Here is a 13,141-nt window from a genome sequence, read left to right as displayed (position 1 = left end):
TGAACCGCATCCGGCATAATTATCTATCACTGATCCGGTGCCTACGAGCTTTCCATATACTGGTGTAGCAACCCGACCTCAGACGGTCAAGTCTCTGTGCTTAAGTGTCATCCCTGGATCGGTATGCTGACACACACAGTACTCGAGGATATATAACAGAGGTAAATCACATGTATAAAGTAACGTAAATACTATTACCTCAATCCAAATAGCGGAAGTAACAACAAGGTTGTGGATTCCCATCAGCACCAACGGCAAAGTTGAGTGTAGAAATCGTAACCCTAACGTATCACTTACTCATCGTAAGAAGTCCTGCAACATGAGACGTTGCAGCCACAAAGGGTCAGTACATTGAATGTACTGGCAAATTCACACCATAGGATAATGATGAATAATAACTATCACTACATGCATATTTGGCTCGTGGAAAAGCTCTATGGGTATAATGTTTTTGCGAAAAGCCAATTTTTCCCTACTACAAAGGAATATATTTTATTTAACTACAAGGTTGGTTGATAATTATTGAGAAGGTTCTCCAACTCAATCCCAAAATAATAATCATTAACCCAAATCAAAATAATAATTAAAGTGTTGAGATCAACATGAATATCCAAAGACCAGAGACTCAAAGTTGTCCATAACCGGGGACACGGCTAACCATGATTAGATTGTACACTCTGCAGAGGTTTGCGCACTTTTCCCCACAAGACTCGATCGTCTCCGTTGGATTTCTCGCACTGCATGGTGTTTGAGAAACGGATGACCGAGACACGGTCTTTCAGAAACATTAACTCTCTACTCCGAGCAGACCATACCAAACCTACAATCCTCTACCTGCTAATCCACCTCTTCAAGAGCTTCATGTAACCTACTCAACTATGCTAGAGCCCATAATAGCTTGTGGCTGCACACGGAAGTTTCTAGCATGAATAATCTTATGATCCCTTTGAGCCTGCGTGGCGGACTGTAGGATGATCACACGGTATATCCCCGGGATCTCCTAGGACAACACTGTATTTCCCCAGGTGTTCGGGCAATTCCACTGGTATATCCCCAGGGTGCCCCTAGCAATCCACCCAGATGTGTAGTTGACAATAATCTCTCACATCTTTCATGAAAAACACTCAAACCCAATCCACGTCTACGAGCATAGCATGGCAATAATAGCATAACGTAAAAGTAACTCCCAAGCTTTGAATGCAGGGCAATAGGTTCTTACCTCATCAACTACTTCCCAATACCCACGTGTTATCAATTCCTAACCATGCAATGTTTGAGGATGAAACTAATGCATAAAAACTGGGTATGAAAGGGATATGATCAAAGTGTGAACTTGCCTGCAATGTTGGTGAAGATGATTTGCACTCATAACTCTTGATAGTTCTACTCGTCACACTCCGGTCAATCTATCGTAGGCAAGCAATAGTAACCACACATAAGCAATCACTCAAAAGATCGGGAAGAACGAAGAAGACAGTTCGGAAAACATCAAAACCAAGAAAATAACTCTTGCAACATAAAACAATTTCTAACAGTACCAAAATTATGTGAATTTGGCCTTATCAGAAAGTTTAGGTCAAGAGCTTCGATTTGCAAAAAAAAATCAACTAAATCAGAGTTACGAAACTCAAGTTATGTTCAAAGGAAGTTTGAATATGAATCTGAACAAAATTCAAAATTTGAAAATTTCAAAAAGTTGACGTGACAGGTTGACTGGATAGGTGAAAACAAGACGAAACTATAGGCGCTGGTTTCATCTAATTTGGATGAACGAGTAAAATGTTATGGCTATTTGAAAAATCAAGGCCAAGCTGTTTTACGGAAGAAAAATAGCTACGGCTAAGGTCTAATATATAAATACGTAGACTAATTGATAATCTAATTATTATATCGTATTAGTCTAAAAATAATAAACTACGGAAGTATAAAAAAACAAAGAAAGATACCTGAGAAAAGATGACTTCAGAGAGAGGAGACAATTCCCAAAAGTTGCGCCGGAGAGGAGAAAATATTTTTTTTAAAAGAATCTAGTCAAACCAAAATATTGATAACCCGAATCGGATGATTTTTGGAGGCTCTATAGGTCTATATTTATTGGTGGAAAAGAGGCTTAGGGATTAAAGGCTAAGCAATGTGGGACTAAACCTATACGTACGCAGATGAAATTTGAAAAAGATCGCATGGGCTAAAAGTTCGGCCCGGCAACGCACGTACACTGGCGCGACAATTTTTTTTTCAAAGGAAGAAAGAAAAGAAAATCTGGAAAGAAAAGGCTGGCTGGGCCTGACCCACTTAGGAAAAAAATGAGGCGCCTGCTGCCACTATGCTACGCGTGTAGGCGATAAATAAATATGGGCCCCACATACAGTTTTTTTAATATAAACAGAAGGAAAACCGAATAAAGAACATAACATAAAATTTTATATAGGCATATTATATATCAAAATTTTCAGAAAAAGATTTCCTACAAGTTAAACATTTTATGGCTACAAGTTAAAATTTTCAGAAAAAGATTTCCTACAATTTGGATGAACGAGTAAAATGTTATGGCTATTTGAAAAATCAAGGCCAAGCTGTTTTACGGAAGAAAAATAGCTACGACTAAGGTCTAATATATAAATACGTAGACTAATTGATAATCTAATTATTCTACCATATTAGTCTAAAAATAATAAACTACGAAAGTATAAAAAAACAAAGAAATATACTTTTATAAGGCAGAGAAAAGATGACTTCGGAGAGAGGAGATAATTCCCAAAAGTCGTGCCGGAGAGGAGAAAATATTTTTCTTTAAAAAATCTAGTCAAACTAAAATATTGATTTAAGCCGAATCAGATGATTTTTGGAGGCTCTATGGGTCTATATTTATTGGGTTTTTTTTAGACAAATATATATTTATTGGTGGAAAAGAGGCTTAGGGGTCAAAGGCTAGCCAATGTAGGACTAAAGCTATACGTACGGAGATGAAATTTGAAAAAGATCGCATGGGCTAAAAGTTCGGCCCGGCCACGCGTGTACACTGGCGTGACAGTTTTTTTTCAAAGGAAGAAAGAAAAGAAAATCTAGAAAGAAAAGGCTGGCTGGGCCTGGCCCACTTAGGAAAAAATGAGGCGCCTGCTGCCACTATGCTACGCGTGTAGGCGATAAATAAATATGGGCCGCACGTACAGATTTTTTTAATATGAACAGAAGGAAAACCGAATAAAGAAAATAAAGTAAAATTCTATATAGGCATATTATATATCAAAATTTTCGTAAAAAGATTTCTACAAGATGAACATTTTTATGATGCCAAATAAAATTCACACAAAATCAGATAATTCAAAGAGTGCTACTGGTCTAATAAAATCCAATAAAAATCATTTTAAAAATACAAAAATTAATTCAAATTTATTTATCTCCAATTTTCTTATGTAGGGAATCATGTTACCTATTTTCCGTATATTTTATATTTGGAGAAAAATAATTTGAAACCCAAATAACTCCAAATTGAAAATAATTACAAAAGGATTTTAATTTGATCCTTTGAAATTTCCAACTCATATTTCATCTGTTTTGAAGAAGTCATTTTATCTTCTCTCATGAAAATCATTGAGTTGCATGAAGTTTATGAATTGAAATATTTCCAAATGAAATTCAAATATTTTCAAACACCCTTTCATTTAATTAAATGGAAGAAGTCATATCATCTTTGGCCAAGGGTTTTGTATTTGAAAAGAATTTGAATTCATGGAGATCAAAATGCAAAATGAAAGTTTGGGAAAGTCATTTTATTCCCTCTCATTTAACTTTTAAATAGATACGGATTTCACTCAACTTCACTCAAGCAATCATACAACCAAGCAAAACTATCTATTTATTATAACATTCCAAAATTTAGAATTTTGGGATGTTACAACTGGTTCTCGCTTATTTACTTTCCCGCTGCTACTGTTACAACCACTACAAAATACCAAAAACATTACTTTTGCTGTCTTTACTTTTGTTACCATTACCACCACTATCATATTACTTTGCTACTAAACACTTTGCTGCAGATACTAAGTTTCCAGGTGTGGTTGAATTGACAACTCAGCTGCTAATACTTGAGAATATTCTTTGGCTCCCCTTGTGTCGAATCAACAAATTTGGGTTGAATACTCTACCCTCGAAAATTGTTGCGATCCCCTATACTTGTGGGTTATCACAAATCTTGGAACATTATTTTTATGATACAATGGATTTGTACAAGGGGATAATTATTATTTTTGAAAAGTTTCTGTAATCAAGGGTCACAAAGTTTCCATGGGCATGAATAAAGTTCAAGGCTAGCTCCCACTTTAACAATGCTCGCCTTTCTTACTTTCGCTTTTTTTTGAAAAAGTTTTAGGTTCCTCTCTTTATTTTTTTGTTTTTAAACTTTATAAAAGCACACAACAGAAATAAATGACTCTCTAAAACTTCCGGGTTGTTTCCCTGGCAGTGCTTTCTTTAAAGCCATTAAGCTAGGCATATAGTGCTCAAGTAATGGATCCACCCGGATCCCAAGGTATATCAAAGCCAATTTTAATTAACAATGATTTGTGATTTAGTAGTGAGCACAAAGTAACATATATCATGCAACAACGAAGTATAATTCTCTTCCTATGCATCGGCATGTCATAAAAGAACAATTGATGCATACATAGTAAAGGTCAATGCATAGTATAAAATGTTTCTTGCAATTTTATCATATTGGAAACATGGAGAGGCAGAGATGTAGTTCCTCTCTCATAATAATTGCAAGTAGGAGCAGCAAGCACATGCATATTATATCTATCAAAATCATCATGTGTAGTAGTAAAACGCAACCCATCAATATAATCCTTAATAAGGGCAAACTTCTCTGATATAGTGTAGTCGGGAGAATTCAAAAAGATAATAGGACTATCATGTGTGGGTGCAATAGCAACAATTTCATGTTTAACATAAGGAACTATAGCAAGTTCATCTCCATAAGCATAATTCATATTGGCATTTTGGCCACAAGCATAGCAAGCATCATCAAAAAGGGATATTTCAAAAGAATCAATGGGATTATAACAATCATCATAGTATTCATCCTTCGGTAAATTCAAAGGGAAATTAAACAATGTATGGGATAAAGAGTTACTATCATTAGATGGTGGGAACGTGTGATCAATCCGCTCTTCCTTCTTTTGTTCTTCGATCTCCTCCTCATCTTTTTCATCCAATGAGCTCACAGTGTCATTAATTTCTTCTTCCATAGACTCCTGCAAAATATTAGTCTCTTCTTGGACAGCGGAGGAGTCCTCAATATATGGTTTAATATAAGGATTAGAAGCATAATTATCATAGCAATGTTTAAGTATGGCCAAATTTTCAGATTTGTAGAGAGTAGTATCACACTCTTCAATAAAAGAAGCAATTTCACAAGTACCCATAAAAGCAACAAATTCTTCAATTTGTTGAATATCATAGTAATTATAAACACCCTTAGTATACCAAGATACGATTCCATTATCACTAAACTCACATTGGTAAGGAAGGTGTTTCTTAGGGTCTTTAGAACAACAAGTACAATCATATACTTCACATAAATTCCAAGCATAGCACAGCAAACGATGAATTTGATCCAATAAAAGTTTCCCTTTTTCAGATGTGCGGTGTCGCACATAACAAGCATGCTCATCTAAAGGTTTGCCCTCAACTAAGCTAGTTGGGGTTTCAGCCCGAGCACATAGGGATCGAAGATGATCCAAGTAAAAAGCTTCAGTAGTGTGATAGATTTTGAGTGGTTTTTTCAACCATTGGTTCAGTAGGTACCACTATTTTTTTTGGTATTTTGCGTTTCCTACCCATAACTAAAGATAGAAAACAAGAGCACAAAATAAAAACTACTTAGTGATAAAGCAAACAAGCACACACGAGAATATTCACCCCACGCTATAACTCCCCTGCAACGGCGCTAGAAAAAGGTCTTGATAACCCACAAGTATAGGGGATCAATTGTAGCCTCTTTCGATAAGTAAGAGTGTTGAAGCCAACAAGGAGCTAAAGGTAGAATAAATATTCCCTCAAGTTCTATCGACCACCGATACAACTCTACGCACGCTTGACGTTCGCTTTACCTAGAACAAGTATGAAACTAGAAGTACTTCGTAGGTGTTGTGGGATAGGTTTGCAAGAATATAAAGAGCATGTAAATAAGAACTATGGGATGTTTTAGGTAAAGAAGCAATAAAGTTAGTATAGCGAGTGTGGAAAAGTGGTGGTAGGAGTTGTGGAATTGTCCCTAAGCAATTGACTACTTTACTAGACCGATAGCAAGTTTTATGTTGGAGAGGCCACTGCTAGCATGTCATCCCTGACCTCGAATTCTATGCACTTATGATTGGAACTATTAGCAAGCATCTGCAACTACTAACGTTCATTAAGGTAAAACTCAACCATAGCATTAAGATATATTGGTCCCCCTTCAATCCCGTATGCATCAATTTCTATGCTAGGTTGAAGCTTCTGTCACTCTTACCCTCTGATACGTCTCCAACGTATCTATAATTTTTTATTGCTCCATGCTATGTTATCTACTGTTTTGGGCAATATTGGGCTTTATTATACACTTTTATATTATTTTTGGGACTAACCTATTAACCGGAGGCCCAGCCCAGATTTGCTGTTTTTTGCCTATTTCAGTGTTTCGAAGAAAAGGAATATCAAACGGAGTCGAAACGGAACGAAATCAACTGGAGAAGTTATTTTTGGAAGGAAAGCTACCGGATGGACTTGGACCCCACGTGAGCTAAGGGAGGTGCTCACGAGGGTGGGGGGCACGCCCACCCCCTAAGGCGCGCCCCCCTACCTCGTGGGGCCCCCGAAGCTCCACCGACGTACTCCCTGCACCCATATATACCTACGTATCCTAAAACTTCCAGAATAGAGATTAGATCGGGAGTTCCGCCGCCGCAAGCCTCTCTAGCCACCAAAAACCTCTCGGGAGCCCGTTCCGGCACCCTGCCGGAGGGGGGAACCCTCACCGGTGGCCTAGGATAAAACTTCTGATGAAATTCCAATTTCAATCGGTTGTAGTTCCATGATCCCATATCATCACATAGCCTAAACCATGTCAATGCCTCTCCCTTCAAAGATAAAGGGAAGACCTTCTTCTTGATAACATCCTCGAGCATACCTGCAAGGTTAAATAATCCACAAACTTCATCCACATAGATTAGGTGCAAATCAGGATGTAATGTTCCATCACCTATGAAAGGATTAGCTAGCAGTTTCTCTATCATACCCGAAGGAATTTCAAAGTAAACATTTTCAGTAGGTTCAGTAGGTTGAGGAGCAACTCTTTGCTCTACTAGTCGGGGTGAAGATACCCCGAACAAGCCCCTCAGAGGATTACTTTCCATAGTAACAGGTGACAGTAAATTTCAGCACACTATATAAATTTTTCCTTACCAAATTCCACCTACCAAAGGCGCATTCACTCCCCGGCAACGGTGCCAGAAAAGAGTCTTGATGACCCACAAGTATAGGGGATCTATCATAGCCTTTCGATAAGTAAGAGTGTCGAACCCAACGAGGAGCAGAAGAAAATGACAAGCGGTTTTCAGTAAGGTATTCTCTGCAAGCACTGAAATTATCGGTAACAGATAGTTTTGTGATAAGGTAATTTGTAACGGGTAACAAGTAATGAAAGTAAATAAGGTGCAGAAAGATGGCTCAATCCTTTTTGTAGCAAAGGACAAGCCTGGACAAACTCTTATATAGAGAAAAGCGCTCCTGAGGACACATGGGAATTATCGTCAAGCTAGTTTTCATCACGCTCATATGATTCGTGTTTGTTACTTTGATAATTTGGTATGTGGGTGGACCGGTGCTTGGGTGCTGCCCTTTCTTGGACAAACATCCCACTTATGATTAACCCCTATTGCAAGCATCCACAACTACAAAAAAAGTATTAAGGTAAACCTAACCATAGTATGAAACATATGGATCCAAATCAGCCCCTTACGAAGCAACTCATAAACTAGGGTTTAAGCTTCTGCCACTCTAGCAACCCATCATCTACTTATTATTTCCCAATGCCTTCCTCTAGGCCCAAATAATGGTGAAGTGTCTTGTAGTCGACGTTCACATAACACCACTAGAGGAGAGACAACATACATCTCATCAAAATATCTAACGAATATCAAATTCACATGACTACTTATAGCAAGACTTCTCACATGCATGTCCTCAGGAACAAACGTAACTACTCACAAATCATATTCATGTTCATAATCAGAGGGGTATCAATATGCATAAAGGATCTGAACATATGATCTTCCACCAAATAAACCAACTAGCATCAACTACAAGGAGTAATCAACACTACTAGCAACCCACAGGTACCAACCTAAGGCTTTGGGACAAAGATTGGATACAAGAGATGAACGGTTTTAGAGGAGATGGTGCTAGTGAAGATGTTGATGGAGATTGACCCCCTCCCGATGAGAGGATTGTTGGTGATGACGATGGCGATGATTTCCCCCTCCCAGAGGGAAGTTTCCCCGCCACAACAGCTCTGCCGGAGCCCTAGATTGGTTCCGCCAAGGTTCTGCCTCGTGGTGGCGGAGTTTCTTCCCGAAAGCTTGCTTATGATTTTTTTTCCAGGGTAAAAGACCTCATATAGCAGAAGATGGGCACCGGAGGCCTGCCAGGGGACCCACACGGCAGGGGGGCGCGCCCAGGGGGGTAGGGCGTGCCCCCACCCTCGTGGCCAGGGTGTGGGCCCCTCTGGTGGATTCTTTCGCCAGTATTTTTATTAATTCCAAAAATAACTTCCGTGAAGTTTCAGAACTTTTGGAGTTGTGTAGAATAGGTCTCTAATATTTGCTCCTTTTCCAGCCCAGAATTCCAGCTGCCGGCATTCTCCCTCTTCATGTAAACCTTGTAAAATAAGAGAGAATAGGCATAAGTATTGTGACATAACGTGTAATAACAACCCATAATGCAATAAATATCGGTATAAAAGCATGATGCAAAATGGACGTATCAGTCCATGGCCTCCATGGCGGCGGAGGGGCGAGAGCCCCTCCGAAGATTGGATCTCTCTCTCTCTCTGTTTCCTTCTGTTTCTGCGTTCCCCGATTCTGCCCTTTCACCGTTTCTTAAATTCCCGGAGATCCGAAATTCCGATTGGGCTGAAATTTGGACATATTTTTTATATGGATATTGGCTTTCTAGCGGCGAAAGAAGGGCACCAACCGCCTTACAGAGTGGCCACGAGGGCCCAGGGTGCGCCCTACCCCCTAGGGCCCGCCCCTCACCCTCGTGGGCCCCTCGAGCATCGTCTCTCATTGATTCTAGTTCCCAAAATTCACATATATTTCAAAAAAATCTCCGTAAGTTTTTATCTCGTTTGGACTCCGTTTGATATGGATTTTCTGCGAAACAAAAAACATGCAACAAACAGGAACTGGCACTGGGCACTGGATCAATATGTTAGTCCCAAAAATAGTGTAAAAAATTGCCAAAAGTATGTAAAAGTTGTAGAATATTGGCATGGAACAATCAAAAATTATAGATACGACGGAGACGTATCAGCTGGCCCCGACCGGTCTAACCGCCATGCAAAGTCCACCTCTCCTCTGATGCTCAGCGAGTTCCATACTGCATTGGCTCTACCACATTTAAACAACACATGCGCTATATCCTCCGCCCAGGCATTATAGATCGGGCATTCTGAATTTGAGCCGATGTGGCAGTTTACCAAGACGTTGTCGGAATAGCATTATGCAGGCACCTCCAAACAAAATTTTTAATCTTCCCCGGAAGCTTCAACTCCATTGCTTGCGCCAAATAGGATGGAAAGAGGAGCTATTCCGATTTGTACCATGATTCTCAGCGGCAACATACTATTCCCACTGTTTGTAGTACGCTGAACTTACAGAAAATCTACCATTTTCCGTCAAATGCCAAGCCACAAAAGCTCCTGTCTCTTGATGGAAAATTGGAATTTGCAATATTCTCTCCGCTTCTATTTCAAGAAGCTCTCTCGAATTAGCATCTCGTCCCACTTACCCATAGTTGGGTTGATTAGATTACACACTTTGGTCAAGAGTTGGCTACCTCGCCTAGTTATAACCTTCCTTGTGGCACTATTTGGTATCCAACAATCATTCTAGATGTTGATCTTTGCTCCATCTCCCACTCTCCAGATACATCCTTTCTTGAATGTTTGGATGCCTGACCAAATACATCACCACACATAGGATGACCCTTTTTTCAATTCATAGTTTAACAAGTCACCACTCGAATAGTATCTTGCTCTCAATACTCTTGCATAGGGTGAATCATAATTTTCAATCAGCTTCCAACATTGCTTAGCTAGCATTGCTAGATTAAAACTATGCACATCTCTGAACCCCATACCACCTCTCTTTTGGCACACACATTTTCCACCACGCAAACCGATGCATCCTTCGCTAGTTCTCCTCATCACCCCACCAATATTGTGACATTGCATCAGTGATCCCCTTGCAGATTTTTTTGGTGAATTTGAAAACACCCATCGCATATGTTGGGATGGCTTGGGCCACCGGTTTCAACAAAGCTTCCTTACCCTCCATAAGAGAGGGCTCTTTCCTTCCATCCATTGACCATTGCCAGAATTATTTCAATGATATGTTTGAAACAATCAACCCTGTCTAGCCCAATCATGGAAGGTAGTCCTAGGTATTTTTTTGAGAGGGATTCCGTCATTATATTCAAGGTCTGACGTACTTGAGCCTTCACTTCCACATCCATATTTGGACTAAAAAATTGAGCACTTGGCCACGCTTAGCATTTGCCCGGATACCGCACTATAGTCGTCCAATACCCGTTTAAGAGATGTAGCATTTGCAGAATCCGCTCTCATTAGGATAAGAGAATCGTTAGTGAATGGTAAATGGGGAATTGTTGGGGAATCTTGACACACCTAAACACCATTTAATGCACCCACTGACTCTTCATGAGCAATGAAAGTCGATAAACCTTCGTCACAAAATAGGAAGAGGTAGGGTGATAGGGGATCTCCTTGCCTCAACCCTCTGGTCGGTGAAAAAGGAAGGGTCTCATTTGAACTAAAGCGTACCTTGTACGCCACTGATCTAACACATGACATTAATAATTGGATCCATCTAGGATCAAAACCAAGCTTCCCAAGAATAGCCTCCAGAAAAACCCATTCAACACGGTTGTAAGCTTTGTGCATATCCAATTTAACAGCACAAGTCCCAAAATTTCCTTTTGTTCCTTTTTTCATTGTGTGTAAGCACTTATATGCCGCTATAACATTGCCAGTGATGATACGTCTAGGAACAAAAGCACTTTGAGTCTCACTTATAATGTCAGGGAGTAGTAACTTTAGTCTCATTGCCAACATCTTTAAGATTACCTTTACACCACGTTGCATAAACTGATGGGCCTAAATTCTGAAATCTTCTCTGGATTATCCACTTTTGGAATGAGTACAATCATTGTGGAATTCCACCCATTCGGAATGACTTCTGTATTAACAGCCTCAAGCACTTCCTTCACCAAATCTCCTCCAAGGACCGACCAGAATTCTTGTAGAAGATGGCATGTAGACCGTCTGGATCCGGAGCCTTCAAATCACCTATACTGAATAATACTTTTTTGACTTCATCCTCAGTAAGGAGCAAGCAGAGACTCATTCATGTAGCTTGTAACACCGTTTTTTACTTTATTTAAAACATCCTCGTTCGATACATTAATTTTTGAAGAGAAAAGATTCTAAAAGTATTCGCTAAGCTACTCATCGACTCATTATCTTCTCTCCAAACTCCTTATTCATCCAACAGTTTCCTGATATGATTCATCTTCTTACGAGTTGCTGCAAAATTGTTAAACAAATTGGTATTCCTAGCGCCAAACTTCAGCCAATTCGCACGACTCCCATGTACCCAATAAATTTCGCCCATTTCCAAGTTTTCCTCTATTTCAATGAGTAGTTATTGCTGCCTATTTGCCACCTCTTCAGTGAGGGGGTCCAACCGCAGCTATTCCAACTCAACCTTGAGCTCAGGCAGCGATGAGGCGCCTTCAAGATCTCTCTATCCTAGTCATGCCTTTAGGATCTCCCTATCTCAGTCATGCATGGCTGCATGAACAACTATCGTACGCGCTGACAAAGATGTCGCAGGATTCGTGTGCTCCCATGCATCTGTTACTAGCTACATAATATTCCCCTGCACTAGCCACCTTGCCTCAAATTTCTTCACATACACGCGCTTCTGGTCACCTGGCACATCGCCCTCTATGTCCACAAAGACCAGTCCATGGTCAGATTTTATGTGTGCTGCATTAACCACCTTAGCATGCGGAAAGAGATCATGAAATTGCCCATTACACATAGCCTTATCAAGATATTCACATAACCTCCTCCTTCGCCAAGTGAATTGATCTCCTGAGGACCCCATATCTTCCAACTCACATATTACTAAAGCATCTCCGAATCTCTCCATCATACTCATCGGCCGTGGCGCCCCTCCCTCCTTTTCATGAGAATATAATCTCATTAAAATCACCTGCAACTAGCCACAGTACACGAATCTACAGATAGAGAGTACTGAGATAGACAGGTGCTTATCTTCCAACTTTGGCTCCCCATAGAAGCTTGTAAATCTCCACGTCTCCCCCGACAAGCTACCCACTAGCACATCAATGAAATTTTTCCTCTTGTCCTTGGATGGTAATCGGGTTATGCCAAAACATGAGCAAGCCACCGCTTGCGCCTGCACTCTCATGAACTTTCACCATGTCCATCTTAAGTTTTTACCTCAACTTTTCTGTCTTAACTGTGTTCAGACAGGAAAACCACATCTGTCCCCCATTACTTCTGGATGTCACCATAGTTCCAGCACAACGACAATTCAAAAGGAATGGATCCAACATTATGTTACTATCGAAATTAGAGATCCTTTTCTTTTAATCTATTAAAGAGTATTTAAGTTCTTTAAGTGCTTGGAAGGTTTGTTTTAAACTCTTTAGAAATAGCTACAATAGCGCCTAAAGGCCCAAAATGCGTTAGTAAATGGTAAAATGAAGAAAAATGCAACATAAAGCTACAATAGCGTCTAAGGGCCTAAAAATTTCTCAAATAGGAATT

This window comes from Triticum urartu, chromosome 5, assembly GCF_003073215.2.
Source record: "Triticum urartu cultivar G1812 chromosome 5, Tu2.1, whole genome shotgun sequence".
NCBI lineage: Eukaryota > Viridiplantae > Streptophyta > Magnoliopsida > Poales > Poaceae > Triticum > Triticum urartu.
Note: the sequence above shows the minus strand (reverse complement) of the source record.